Here is a 14725-nt window from a genome sequence, read left to right as displayed (position 1 = left end):
GTGAGCCTCCGTCGTCCATCTTCTGCTATATCATCACTTTTATCCTGGAAAAAATTGTGGGCAAGCTTACGGGACGAAACTCCGTCGCCACGAGGCGGAACCTTGGTGGAATCAATCTAGGGCTCTGGCGGAGCTGTTTTGTCGGGGACACTTCCCTTCGGGAGGGGGAAATCATCACCAACGTCATCACCAACGATCCTCTCATCGAGAGGGGGTCAATCTCCATCAAAATCTACAGCAGCACCATCTCCTCTCAAAACCCTAGTTCATCTCTTGTATCCAATCTTGTATCAAAACCACAAATTGGTACCTGTGGGTTGCTAGTAGTGTTGATTACTCCTTGTAGTTGATGCTAATTGGTTTACTTGGTGGAAGATCATATGTTCAGATCCTTTATGCATATTATTACTCCTCTGATTATGAACATGAATATGCTTTGTGAGTAGTTACGTTTGTTCCTGAGGACATGGGTGAAGTCTTGCTATTAGTAGTCATGTGAATTTGGTATTCGTTCGATATTTTGATGAGATGTATGTTGTCTTTTCCTCTAATGGTGTTATGTGAACGTCGACTACATGACACGTCACCATTATTTGGGCCTATAGGAAGGCATGGGGAAGTAATAAGTAGATGATGGGTTGCTAGAGTGACAGAAGCTTAAACCCTAGTTTATGTGTTGCTTCGTTAGGGGCTGTTATGGATCCATATGTCTAATGATGTGGTTAGGTTTACCTTAATACTTCTTTTGTAGTTGCGGACGCTTGCAATAGGGGTTAATCATAAGTGGGATGTTTGTCCAAGTTAGGGAAGTACCCAAGTTCCGGTCCACCCACATATCAAATTATCAAAGTATCGAACGCGAATCATATGAACTGATGAAAACTAGCTTGATGATAATTCCCAATGTGTCCTCGGGAGCTCCTTTATTATTATTAGAAATTGTCCCGGCTTATCCTTTGCTATATAAAGGATTGGGCCACCTTGCTGCACTTATTTACTTTATTACTTGTTGCTCGTTACTATTTATCTTATCACAAAACTATCTATTACCTACAATTCCAGTGCTTGCAGAGAAAACCTTACTGAAAATCGCTTATCATTTCCTTCTGCTCCTCGTTGGGTTCGACACTCTTACTTATCGAAAGGACTACGATAGATCCCCTACACTTGTGGGTCATCAAGACTCTTTTCTGGCGCCGTTGCCGGGGAGTGTAGCGCTTTTGGTGAGTGGAACTTGGTAAGGAAACATTTATATAGTGTGCTGAAATTTTCTGTTACTTGTCACTATGGAAACTAATCATTTCAAGGGCTTGTTTGGGGTATCTTCGCCCCAACCAGAAGAGCAAAGAGTTGCTCCTCAACCTACTAAACTTTATGAAAATATTCACTTTGAGATTCCTTCGGGTATGATAGAGAAACTGCTAGCTAATCCATTTGCAGGAGATGGAACATTGCACCCAGATTTACACCTTATCTTTGTGGATGAAGTTTGTGGATTATTTAAGCTTGCAGGTATTCCCGATGATGTTGTCAAAAGGAAGGTCTTCCCTTTATCTTTGAAGGGAGATGCATTGACATGGTATAGGCTATGTGATAATACGAGATCTTGGAATTATAAGCGATTGAAGTTGGAATTTCACCAGAAGTTCTATCCTATGCATCTTGTTCATTGTGATCGTAATTACATATATAATTTCTGGCCTCGCAAAGGAGAAAGCATCGCTCAAGCTTGGGGGAGGCTTAAGTCAATGTTATATTCATGCCCCAATCATGAGCTCTCTCGGGAAATGATTATTCAGAATTTTTATGCTCGGTTTTCTCTTGATCATCACAACCTGCTCGATACTTCCTGTGCTCGTTCTTATATGCTGAAGACTATTGATTTAAAACGGGACTTATTGGAAAGAATTAAACGCAACCCTGAAGATTGGGGTTCCGACGATGGTAAGGAGTCAGGTATGACACCTAAGTTCGATTGTGTTAAATCTTTTATGGATACCGATGCTTTTCGTGGATTTAGTGCTAAGTATGGACTTGATTCTGAGATAGTAGCTACTTTTTGTGAATCTTTTGCTACTCACGTTGATCTCCCTAAAGAGAAGTGGTTTAAATATAATCCTCCTGTTGAAGTGAAAGTAGTTGCACCTATTACAGTCGAAGAAAAGACTATTACCTATAGTGATCCTATTGTTCCTACTACTTATGTTGAAAAACCTCCTTTTCCTGTTAGGATAAAGGATCATGCTAAAGCTTTGACTGTTGTTCGTAAGAGTAATACTAGGACTTACACACCTCCTGAGCAAATTAATGTTGAACCTAGTATTGCTATGGTTAAAGATCTCTTGTATGAGGACTTAGATGGGCATGTTATTTCTTTCTTGGGTGAGACTGCTAATATTGCTAGACCTGATACTAAGACACGTAGACCTGTCATTGGCATGCCTGTTGTTTCTATTAAAATAGGAGATCATTGTTATCATGGCTTATGTGATATGGGTTCTAGTGCTAGTGTGATACCTTATGATCTTTATAAAGAAATTATGCACGACATTGCACCCGTTGAATTAGAAGACATTGATGTTACTATTAAGCTTGCTAATAGGGATACCATTAAACCTATTGGGATTGTTAGAGATGTTGAAGTTTTGTGTGGGAAGGTTAAATACCCTGCTGATTTCCTTGTTCTTGGTTCCCCACAAGAATACAATTAAACTCATGAGACATACCATCTATGCCAACAGTGACAATACATTTTTGCTTTCTAGATGGTTATTCTGGTTTCTCTCAGATACCTGTGTCAGCGAAGGATCAATCTAAAACTACTTTTACTTGCCCTTTTGGTACTTTTGCTTATAGACGTATGCCTTTTGGTTAATGTAATGCTCCTGCTACCTTTCAAATATGCATGATGGCTATATTCTTTGATTTTTGTGAAAAGATTTGTGAGGTACTCATGGATGACTTCTCCATCTATGGATCCTCTTTTGATGATTGTTTGAGCAACCTTGATCGAGTTTTGTAGAGATGCGAAGACACTAGTCTCTCCTGAATTGGGAAAAGTGTCACTTTATGGTTAATGAAGGCATTGTATTGGGGCACAAGATCTCCGAGAGAGGTATTGAAGTTGATAAAGCCAAAGTTGATGCTATTGAAAAGATGCCATGTCCCAAGGACATAAAAGGTATAAGAAGTTTCCTTGGTCATGCCGGCTTTTATAGGATGTTCATTAAGGACTTTTCTAAAATCTCTAGGCCTCTGACTAATTTATTGCAAAAAGATATTCCTTTTGTCTTTGATGATGATTGTGTAGAAGCGTTTGAAGTGCTTAAGAAAGCTTTGATCACTGCACCTATTGTTCAGCCACCTGGTTGGAATTTACCTTTTGAAATTATGTGCGATGCTAGTGATTATGCTGTTGGTGCTGTTTTAGGGCAAAGAGTTGATAAGAAATTGAATGTTATCCAGTATGCTAGTAAGACTCTTGATACTTCCCATAGAAATTATGCTACTACTGAAAAAGAGTTCTTAGCAGTTGTGTTTGCATGTGATAAGTTCAGACCTTATATTGTTGATTCCAAAGTTACTATTCACACTGATCATGTTGCTATTAAATATCTTATGGAAAAGAAAGATGCTAAGCCTAGACTCATTAGATGGGTTCTCTTGCTCCAAGAATTTGACTTGCATATTATTGATAGAAAGGGAGCTGAGAACCCTGTTGCAGATAACTTGTCTAGGTTAGAGAATGTTCTTGATGACCCACTGCCTATTAATGATAGCTTTCCTGATGAACAACTAGCGGTCGTCAATGCTTCTCGTACTGCTCCTTGGTATGCTGATTATGCTAATTACATTGTTGCTAAATATTTACCGCCTAGTTTCACATACCAGCAAAAGAAAAAGTTCTTTTATGATTTAAGACATTACTTTTGGGATGATCCACACCTTTAAAAAGAAGGAGTAGATGGTGTTATTAGATGTTGTGTGCCTGAGCATGAACAGGAACAGATTCTACGTAAGTGTCACTCTGAATCTTATGGAGGACACCACGATGGAGATAGAACTGCACACAAGGTACTACAATCTGGTTTTTATTGGCCTACTCTCTTCAAAGATGCTCGTAAGTTTGTCTTATCTTGTGATGAATGTCAAAGAATAGGTAACATTAGTAGACGTCAAGAAATGCCTATGAATTATTCTCTTGTTATTGAACCGTTTGATGTTTGGGGCTTTGATTATATGGGACCTTTTCCTGCCTCTAATGGTTATACACATATTTTAGTTGTTGTTGATTACGTTAATAAGTGGGTAGAAGCTATTCCAACTAGTAGCGCTGATCATAACACTTCTATTAAAATGCTTAAAGAAGTTATTTTTCCGAGGTTTGTAGTCCCTAGATATCTTATGACTGATGGTGGTTCACATTTCATTCATGGTGCTTTCCGTAAGATGCTTGCTAAGTATGATGTCAATCATAGAATAGCATCTCCTTATCATCCGCAGTCTAGTGGTCAAGTAGAGTTGAGAAATAAAGAGCTCAAATTAATTTTGCAAAAGATTGTGAATAGATCTAGAAAGAATTGGTCCAAAAAACTTGATGGTGCATCATGGGCCTATAGAACTGCATACAAAAATCCTATGGGTATGTCTCCTTATAAGATGGTTTATGGAAAAGCGTGTCATTTACCTCTTGAACTTGAACATAAAGCATATTGGGCTATTAAAGAGCTCAATTATGACTTTAAGCTTGCCGGTGAGAAGAGGTTATTCGATATTAGCTCACTTGATTAATGGAGAACCCAAGCCTATGAGAATGCCAAGCTTTTCAAAGAAAAAGTCAAACGCTGGCATGATAAGAGGATACAAAAGCGTGAGTTTAACGTAGGAGATTATGTGTTATTATTCAACTCTTGTTTAAGATTTTTTGCAGGAAAACTTCTCTCAAAATGGGAAGGTCCCTACGTTATCGAGGAGGTCTATTGTTTTGGTGCCATAAAAATCAACAACTTCGAAGGCACAAATCCAAGGGTGGTAAACGGTCAAAGAATTAAGCACTATATTTCAGGTAATCCTATCAATGTTGAAACTAATATTATTGAAACTTTCCAGAATGTTCAGATCCTTTATGCATATTATTACTCCTCTGATTATGAACATGAATATGCTTTGTGAGTAGTTACGTTTGTTCCTGAGGACATGGGTGAAGTCTTGCTATTAGTAGTCATGTGAATTTGGTATTCGTTCGATATTTTGATGAGATGTATGTTGTCTTTTCCTCTAATGGTGTTATGTGAACGTCGACTACATGACACGTCACCATTATTTGGGCCTATAGGAAGGCATGGGGAAGTAATAAGTAGATGATGGGTTGCTAGAGTGACAGAAGCTTAAACCCTAGTTTATGTGTTGCTTCATTAGGGGCTGTTATGGATCCATATGTCTAATGTTGTGGTTAGGTTTACCTTAATATTTTATTTATAGTTGCGGACGCTTGCAATAGGGGTTAATCATAAGTGGGATGCTTGTCCAAGTTAGGGCAGTACCCAAGTTCCGGTCCACCCACATATCAAATTATCAAAGTACCAAACGCGAATCATATGAACGTGATGAAAACTAGCTTGACGATAATTCCCAATGTGTCCTCGGGAGCTCCTTTATTATTATTAGAAATTTTCCAGGCTTATCCTTTGCTACATAAAGGATTGGGCCACCTTGCTGCACTTATTTACTTTATTTACTTGTTGCTCGTTACTATTTATCTGATCACAAAACTATCTATTACCTACAATTTCAGTGCTTGCAGAGAAAACCTTACTGAAAACCGCTTATCATTTCCTTCTGCTCCTCATTGGGTTCGGCACTCTTACTTATCGAAAGGACTACGATAGATCCCCTACACTTGTGGGTCATCAGGACCCTCCGAGGCCGCCCCTGAAGAAGCCCCAGCTCTCCCAGGTCTGTGCGGAGACCAAGAAAATGTCACTGGGTGGCGCCACCGTGGGCCCTTCCCTCACCATTGGGGCCGACCTATCTCCCAAATAGGAAGACATGCTCGTCGCCCCCCTCCGGGCAGGTGCTGATGTGTTCGCCTTGACAGCATCAAGCATGTCCGTATGGCCAATGGAGGTGATCGAGCACCACTTAGCCGTGTGTCACAAAACACGCCCGTGAAGCAGAAGATACATCGCCAGACAATTGGGAAGCAAGAGTTCATCATTTAGGAAATCAAGAAGCTACAAGAGGTAGGCGTCATTCGCGAAGTGCTCCCTCCCCCCCACCGAGTGGGTCGCCGGCCCCGTAGTCGTCCCAAGGCCAGTGGCGGCAAGCGCATGTGTCGACTTCATCAACCTCAACAGGGACTGTCTCGAGGACCCTTTCCTCCCGCTGCGGGTCGAGAGGGCCCTAGGCCCGCTCCATCACCCATGCATGCCTTTCGGCCTGGAGAATGTTGGGGCCATCTTCGCAAGGCTAATGGGCGTGAGCCTAGAGCCCCGGGCAGAATAAGCTGACGAAATGTGTGTTGGCGGCGCGCAGGGCGCTGGGCCTTGAGACCAAGGGTTTCCTGAAGAAGTCCACCTTTTTGTGCATTAGTAAAACTTTGTTTTCTAAATATTTGCAAGTACTTGTCATGAAGTGCCCTCGAGAGACACGTGCGCTCGCCCGTCTTCCCTCTATGTGCCACGCGAGCCCCTGGCGCGTCATGGTTAACACATTTTGCAGGCGAAGACCACCTTTCATCAGAGAAGCACCGGTGACTGTCCTCTTTCGAATTGCCTCGCTGTTGTAGCCCTTCCCGCTCATATTTTCAGGGAAGAGGCCCAAGGCGCCGATATAAGGGATAGGGTGGCCACCGTAGAGAGGATGGGTTCCTCACCTCCAACTCAAACCCTAGCGCCCTCGAGCTCCGGCTCCTCTTATAGCTGCAAGAATTCTTCCCACAAGCAAAATACAACCAAGAAGGAGTAGGGTAGTACATCACAAGGTGGCCCGAACCTGGGTAAATCCCCGTGTCTTCGTCAAGCCTAGCATGTAGCCTCGTAGACGCAAAGTCAGGCCCCTAGAACTCAAACCAGGGTTTTGGTGGATTTCCCGTAGCTCAGAATCAATCCCCTGACAGCCTGCACCGTCCAATTAGCTACATGCGGGAAGAATCACAAAGCATGAACTCCAACTATCAAAACAAACAACTCCTTGATGAGAGTGTTCAATTTCTGATCCAAGGGCTATTGGCAGGATGAACTGGAGCCAATCTGGTTCACCCAAACGAAATCTAATAGGTGAAATCCCAAAAAGAGTGATTGCACTATTAATACAAGAAGTTGTCCAGGAAGTTCAGTTCCAGACATCAAGTATCAAACTTTACACTTGGGTACATGATGTTGCATAAATGGTACTCCCTCTGTTCATTAATATAAGATACAGAGTATTTTTTAGAATTACCATAAGTCTGAAAAACGTCTTATATAAATGAACAGAGGTTGCACAAAACAGCTCAGCCCAACCACGCGAGGCCAACGTGGCACGCCATGTAGTTTTTTGAAAACTTGCAGTTACAACTTACTAATTTGGTCCTCCTTGATCATTTAATCTTCAGAATAGCATCTGGCCCTAAATTCTCAAATTGAGCGTCAAATCCCTAGCTCAATCTCTGTTCCTCTCGTCCCCAAATCCAGCGGTGACACTCATGTCACCCCTCTCTCACATGTCCCCTTTCCCACTCACTCAACCCAGGGATGACGCCATGGCCGAATGGCGAGGCGGAGGGCGAATCCAGAGGACGGCACTGCACATGGCATTGGTGAAGTGCACGTCTTGCCAGGAAAAAAAACCATGGTGATGTATTTCCAAGTGAACTGATGAGCGTCATTGCTTACATTGCAAGATCTGATTGAAAGATGTCAACTTTCTAAGTATTTGCATGAACATATGTGAAAAAAGGGCATTCTAATCCTAACAGAGCAATCTATCAAAACAGTAAACTACTGATCATTTACCGCTTAATACCGTACAACATTCGCAAATCTACTACGAATGTGTGCCACTAAATACCAGTTACAGAGATCAATCAAGAGCATGAAAACCCTGATTGAAATTGACAGAACTAACTGCAAAGAGCACAAAAAACTACACGCCACAACCACAACTAATTCCGGCTGCACACATCCTTTCCCCTCCACCCTCACGTGTCGCTCACGCACGAAAAATACCGCCCAAACACTCAGATTAAAGTGGCATTCCACGTCGGTGTCGCGTGAGTGGGTCGGCTGTTTTGTACTCCCTGCGTCTCATAATATAAGTGTCAAAAACGCTCTTATATTATGGGACGGAGTAGTACCATTTATGCAGCATCATGTACCCAAGTGTAAAATTTGATACTAAATGCATGAAACTGAACTTCTTTGACAACTTCTTGTATCAACAATGCAATTCACCCTCCCAGAAAGGCAGTGTGAATATATCACTACCAATTCCAAAATGACGAAAATATGCACCTTTCTGTCCCCAAAATGACAAGATTGCCACCAAGCACTGCAAAATTATGCTGCCCAAATCAGAACCATAAGGACTCCAAATGGACACAATAGTTACCTTCCTGATGATGGCGAGAGCGAGCAACCACTCAAGCTTGTCAAGAGTCGCCTTGTCGGCCTTGTCGAAATCCACCTCAACCCTCCCATCCACCTCTTGGATCCACCCGCCTATGTCCTTCATAATGACGACCGCTTTCCCCTGCAAGTCCACCGGCAGCCACGGCAGCTCATCCTTGAGCCTTGCCCTATGCACGGTGACCGGCGGCGGCGACGGGAGCGCCGCCAAAATGGAGACCCACCCTGACTCGAAGATGCGAGAGAGTTTAGCAGCACTCTCGTACACATCGTCTCCCTTGTTGTTGTAGGTCATGGCGTTGCTGAAGGTACGCCGGACATCCTTGGCAAAGCAGAGCAGGTTCGGGTAGCGACACAATTCAAGGCGGCGGCTTACAGTGCCGAGATCCATGGGTTCGGCGATGATAGAGAGGTAGTCGCGGAGTTTGAGGCTGTGTGTATCCACCGGCTTGGCGAACACCCACCCATCCTCATGTTGCAGCAGCTTGTCCAGCAGCCTGCGGTAGCGTTCGAGGGCACGGGGAAGATCAGCGGCGGTGAGGTGGTGCATAGGTTTCTTAGGGAAACCGGGCAGTGCTACAGGCGGGCTGCTTTGGGACGGCATAGGGCCGGCCGAGAGGATTTGGGTGGGAGTCAATTTGGGTCAATTTCAAACCACGAATCCGGCCACATGCCATCAAACACAATAAGCGTCGTTAGAGCAACTCCAACGGGCGACCATTTCGTCCGCGGGCGTCCGTTTGAGTCGGCGCGGACAGAAAAGTCAGCCCAACGCGCCGATCCAAATGGACACGCGTCTGCTTTTCGTTTGCCTGCCGACCCATTTCCGGCCCATTTTTAGCCGGATTTGTGTTGGCCGGACGTGCGACGGATGTGCGCGCGCCGCCTTCTCCTCTCCCTGGCCCGCTGGTCGACGGCACATTGGCCATCCTTTCCCATTTCAACAAGCCCTCGCCAGCCTCCTTCGTCGTTGTTGCCGCCGCCCACACCTCACATTTCTTCCGCTGGCTCTGTCAGCTGCCGGCACCACAACATGTCCTATGCAACGCCTCCACCTCCCACGTCGCCCGCCACCGTCGTCTTGCCGCCGGGAAACCGAAAGTTGCCCACCCCCGCTCCCCCGACACAACCGCGACCGCGACAAAGAAGCCGCCTCGCCGCCCCGTCTAGATCCTCACCAGCATGCTCATCGGACGCCGACACGCACATCGGATGCCGACATGCTTGTCGGACGCCGCCAGGGCAGCTAGCTGGTCCGAGGGCGCGCGACTCCCTTCGCTGATCGTCTCCTTCATCGAGGCCCGCAAGCTGTTCAACAGTTCGCCAAGGTACAAAATGGGCTCCGCCGATGAGTTCTTTTTTCACAATTTCATTTGCGACTCTGATGATTCCTTGTCCGATGAGGAGGAGGAGATCTTGGCTCCCGTGTTGGTCCATCACCACCTCAATAGCCAGTGCCCGTTGTTCCGTGGCTCCATTCCGGGGCATCTTCCGGCGTTGAATCACAACTGAGAGAGCGGACATTTCCTTCTTTGGAAGGACTACTTTGACACAACAAACCCGTTATTCAAACATCAAAAATTCCGCCGCTGTTTTCCGTATGAGTAGGCATCTTTTCAACCGTATTAGAGAGTGAGTGGTCGACTATGATGACTATTTCGAGTGCAAGGAGGATGCCGTTGGACAAATTGGTTTCTCCTCCTATCAAAAATGCATTGCCGCCGTCCGAATGCTTGCATACAGAGTGCCAGGTGATCTCATTGACGAGTACGTCCGTATGAGCGAGTCTACATGCCTAGGCTCCCTGTATAACTTCTGCAAGGCTGTTATTGTTGTGTTTGGCCGTGAGTACTTGAGAGAGCCGACTCCTGAAGATACAATCCGTTTGTTGGCGATGAATGCCAGCAAGGGCTTCCCAGGGATGCTTGGCAGCATAGACTGCATACACTGGGAGTGGAAGAACTGCCCTTTTGCTTGGCAAGGGTAGTATAAGGGCCATGTCAGGGCTTGCACTGTCATACTTGAGGCCGTGGCGTCTCAAGATCTCTGGATCTGGCACTCTTTCTTTGGCATGGCCGGATCACACAATGATATCAACGTGCTTCAGCGCTCGCCGGTGTTTGCTAGGCTTGCCAAAGGCAACAACCCACCGGTGAACTTTATTATCAACAACCACAACTATGATAAAGGATACTACCTGGGTGACGGTATCTATCCTCAGTGGACCACTATTGTGAAGATAATCCCCAACCCTGTCAGAGAGAAGAGGAAAAGATTTGCCCAAGAGCAAGAGAGTGCTAGGAAGGACGTCGAGCGTGCCGCCCTTCTACTACTCCCCAAGCGTTGATGCGGGCATTCGACATCACCAGCCCCAAGCTAGGGCCTGGGGCCTGGCCCCGGGCTCTCCATTTCAGCATTACCAGAAGGAAGCAGAGAATCGAGGAAGAGGGATGTATGGATGAATGCTCCTACTCATCCCCCGCCCCTCCTTTTATAGGTGGGCCGAGGCTGGGAGCCGATCCCTCGGCGGGTAACCGCCGTCCTCCTCCACCAATCCATGAAGACCGGACCCCTGCTTTGACGCTCTCCCACACCACGCGCCTCCGTTACCTGCCCCACTCAATACATGCGGCATACGTGGCTAAGGATAAGGCGTGGTGGGAAGATTGAATTGGCAGTTACTCACCCGTGCGTTAAAGTCATTCGCGGGCCATTACAAAAGTGGCCCTACCACGATTGGCGTTATGCGATGCACGGGAGAACCAAAAACTGCCTCGGCCTCAGATTAATGAAGAAGCAAAGAATATCTCAAAGGACAAGCATCTACTCTTCTCTCACTTGTGCACTGGTTGGGGCCTACCCTGACGACGCCCGACAGCGCGTTCGGGCCAGGCCTGGAGGCTCCTGTCGGTGCAACAAACCCTGGGTCTGTTGCCCAGACTGTGCACAGGCCCGAGATCGAGGCTACAACATCCAAGACAATGCCGAGATGGAGAGATAAGCTCTTTGAGAAATCAAAGGACAGGTTGAGAAGACCAGGTCAAGCCAAAGATACAAGATACCACCAAGGGAAAACCTCCCTTGCCGGGCAGGCGAGCCTGGCAAGGTCGGGGTTGCCCCGGAAGCAAGCCTCAAGACGGTCCCGGCAGGCCTGCCAGGGCCTATGAAGGCAAACTACCCTGCCAAGGCTCCACCGCACCACCTCACAGCGACGCAAGTCATTAATCGGTGCGGTGTCAAGCCTCCAAGTGACTAAGAGGCTATTCTCGGCACATGGCAGCCACTTTCTACCGAAACCACCGCCAAATGACACCCGTCCAGAGACATGTCATGTAGACAGACAAGAAGGTGGCCGAACAGCCCGGCAAGGCTTACCGAGCAGGCCTTGATGTGACACTAAGCGGCACATTTAATGTGCTCTACCCTGCATGCAGAGTTAGTATGGTAGCACTGTTTGCTATCTAACCAGTGCATAATGACTGATTTGCCATTGTGGTGACCCCTTGATCTATAAAAGGAGGCCCATGGCAACCATAGAAAGGATTCGGACCCTTGTACACTCATACGTGTGTAGCTGCTCTCGTCCTGAGGCAAGCCTGTCGGGCTAGAGCGCTGCGTTACCACCACCATCCACCATCAATCCACCAAAGCAGGAGTAGGGTTTTACGCCTCATGGCGGCCCGATCCTGGGTAAAATCGCCCGTGTGATCTCTGCCGTGCTGCCCTGCGGTTCTTCGATCTTTGTGCAACGTGCTCAGCCCCCCTCCAAACCAAAAGGGGATCATGGCCCCATAGGTGCCCGTGGTTTCCCATGACGTTGATGGTGGATGGTGGTGGTAATGCAGCGCTCTAGCCCGGCAAGGTTGTCTTGGGACGAGAGCAGCTACGTGCGTATGAGTACAAGGGTCCGAATCCTTTATATGGTTGCCATAGGCCTTCTTTTATGGATCAAGGGGTCACCACAATGGCAAATCAGTCATTATGCACTGATTAGATAGCAAACAATGCTATCATACCTAACTCTGTAGACAGGGCAGAGCACATTAAATGCGTTGCTTAGTGTCACATCAAGGCCTACCCGGCAAGGTGTTCGACCACCTTCACTCATGTCTGCGTGACACATCGTTGGACGGGTGTCATTTGGAGGTGGTTTCTGTAGAAAGTGGCTGCCATGTGGAAAAGAACATCCACTTAGTCACTTGGAGGCTTGACACCACACTGATTGACGACTTGAGTCGCTGTGAGGTGGTGCGGTGGAGCCTTGGCGGGGTAGCTTGCCTTCGCAGGTCCCGGCATGCCTGCCAGGACGGTCTTGAGGCTTGCTTCCAGGGCAACCCCGACCTTGCCAGGCTCGCTTGCCCGACAAGGGAGGTTTTACCTTGGTGGTATCTCATTTCTTTAGCTTGACCTAGTCTTCTCAACCTGCCCTTTGATTTCGCAAAGAGCTTATCTCTCCATCTTGGCCTTGTCTTGGATGTTGTAACCTTGTTCTAGGGCCTGTGCACAGTCTGGGCAACAGACCCAGGGTTTGTTGTACCGACAGGATGAAGGAAATATGCCCTAGAGGCAATAATAAAGTTGTTATTTTATATTTCCTTATATCATGATAAATGTTTATTATTCATGCTAGAATTGTATTAACCGGAAACTTGATACATGTGTGGATACATAGACAAAACACCATGTCCCTCGTAAGCCTCTACTAGACTAGCTCATTAATCAAAGATGGTTAAGTTTCCTAACCATAGACATGTGTTGTCATTTGATGAACGGGATCACATCATTAGGAGAATGATGTGATGGACAAGACCCATCCGTTAGCTTAGCATAATGTTCGTTCAGTTTTATTGCCATTGCTTTCTTCATGGCATATACATATTCCTTTGACTATGAGATTATGCAACTCCCGAATACCGGAGGAATACCTTGTGTGCTATCGAACGTCACAACATAACTGCGTGATTATAAAGATGCACTATAGGTATCTCCGAAGCTGTTTGTTGGGTTGGCATAGATCGAGATTAGGATTTGTCACTCCAAGTATCGGAGAGGTATCTCTGGGCCCTCTCGGTAATGCACATCATAAGAAGCCTTCCAAGCAAAGTGACTAACGAGTTAGTTGCGGGATGATGTATTACGGAACGAGTAAAGAGACTTGCCGGTAACGAGATTGAACTAGGTATGGAGATACCGATGATCGAATCTTGGGCAAGTAACATACCGATGACAAAGGGAATAACATATGTTGTCATTACGGTACGACCGATAAAGATCTCTGTAGAAAATGTGGGAACCAATATGAGCATCCGGGTTCCGCTGTTGGTTATTGACCGTAGAGGTGTCTCGGTCATGTCTACATAGTTCTTGAACCCGTAGGGTCCGCACGCTTAATGTTCGATGACGATTTTGTATTATATGAGTTATGTGATTTGGTGACCGAGTGTTGTTTGGAGTCCCGGATGAGATCACGGACATGACGAGGAGTCTTGAGATGTTTGAGAGGTAAATATTCATATATAGGACGATAGTATTCGGACACCGGAAGTGTTTCGGGGGTACCGGGTATGTATCGGGTCATCGGAAGGGGTTCCGGGCACCCCCCGGCAAAGATATGGGCATTATTGGGCCAAGGGCGGGACAGACCAGCCCCTAGTGAACTGCTGCACCCCCATATGGGCTGGCCTAAGTGGATAAAGGAAAAGGGGAGGAGGAAAGGAAATAGAGGGAATAGGATTCCCCCTTCCTTTCCCCTCTCCCCTCTTTCCTTCCCCCCTCCGGAGATAAGGAAAGGGGGAGGCCAAATTGGAGGAGGCCTCCAAGTAGGATTCCTCCTACTTTGGGCGCCCCAAGGCTGCTCCCTCCCCCTCCCACCTATATATACATGGGGAGGGGGCGCCTAGAAGACACACAAATCATTGTTAGCCGTGTGCGGCGCCCCCCTCCACAGTTTACGCCTCCAGTCATATTCACGTAGTGCTTAGGTGAAGCCCTGCGTGGATCACTTCACCATCACCATCACCACGCCGTCGTGCTGATGGAACTCTCCCTCGACACTTTGCTGGATCAGGAGTTCGAGGGACGTCATCGAGCTGAATGTGTGCAGAACTCGAAGGTGTCGT

General features: G+C 46.4%; 1 pseudogene; it reads left to right on the top strand.

Moving 5' to 3' along the window:
• LOC123114631 (uncharacterized) overlaps positions 1-12046 on the top strand; it is a 56193-nt pseudogene extending 44147 nt beyond the window's left edge.
• The last annotated feature ends 2679 nt before the right edge of the window (positions 12047-14725 follow it).

The sequence above is a fragment of the Triticum aestivum genome, chromosome 5B (assembly GCF_018294505.1).
Source record: "Triticum aestivum cultivar Chinese Spring chromosome 5B, IWGSC CS RefSeq v2.1, whole genome shotgun sequence".
Lineage (NCBI taxonomy): Eukaryota > Viridiplantae > Streptophyta > Magnoliopsida > Poales > Poaceae > Triticum > Triticum aestivum.
The sequence above is the reverse complement of the archived record's forward strand: the minus strand, read 5'-3'. Positions and strand labels throughout refer to the sequence as shown.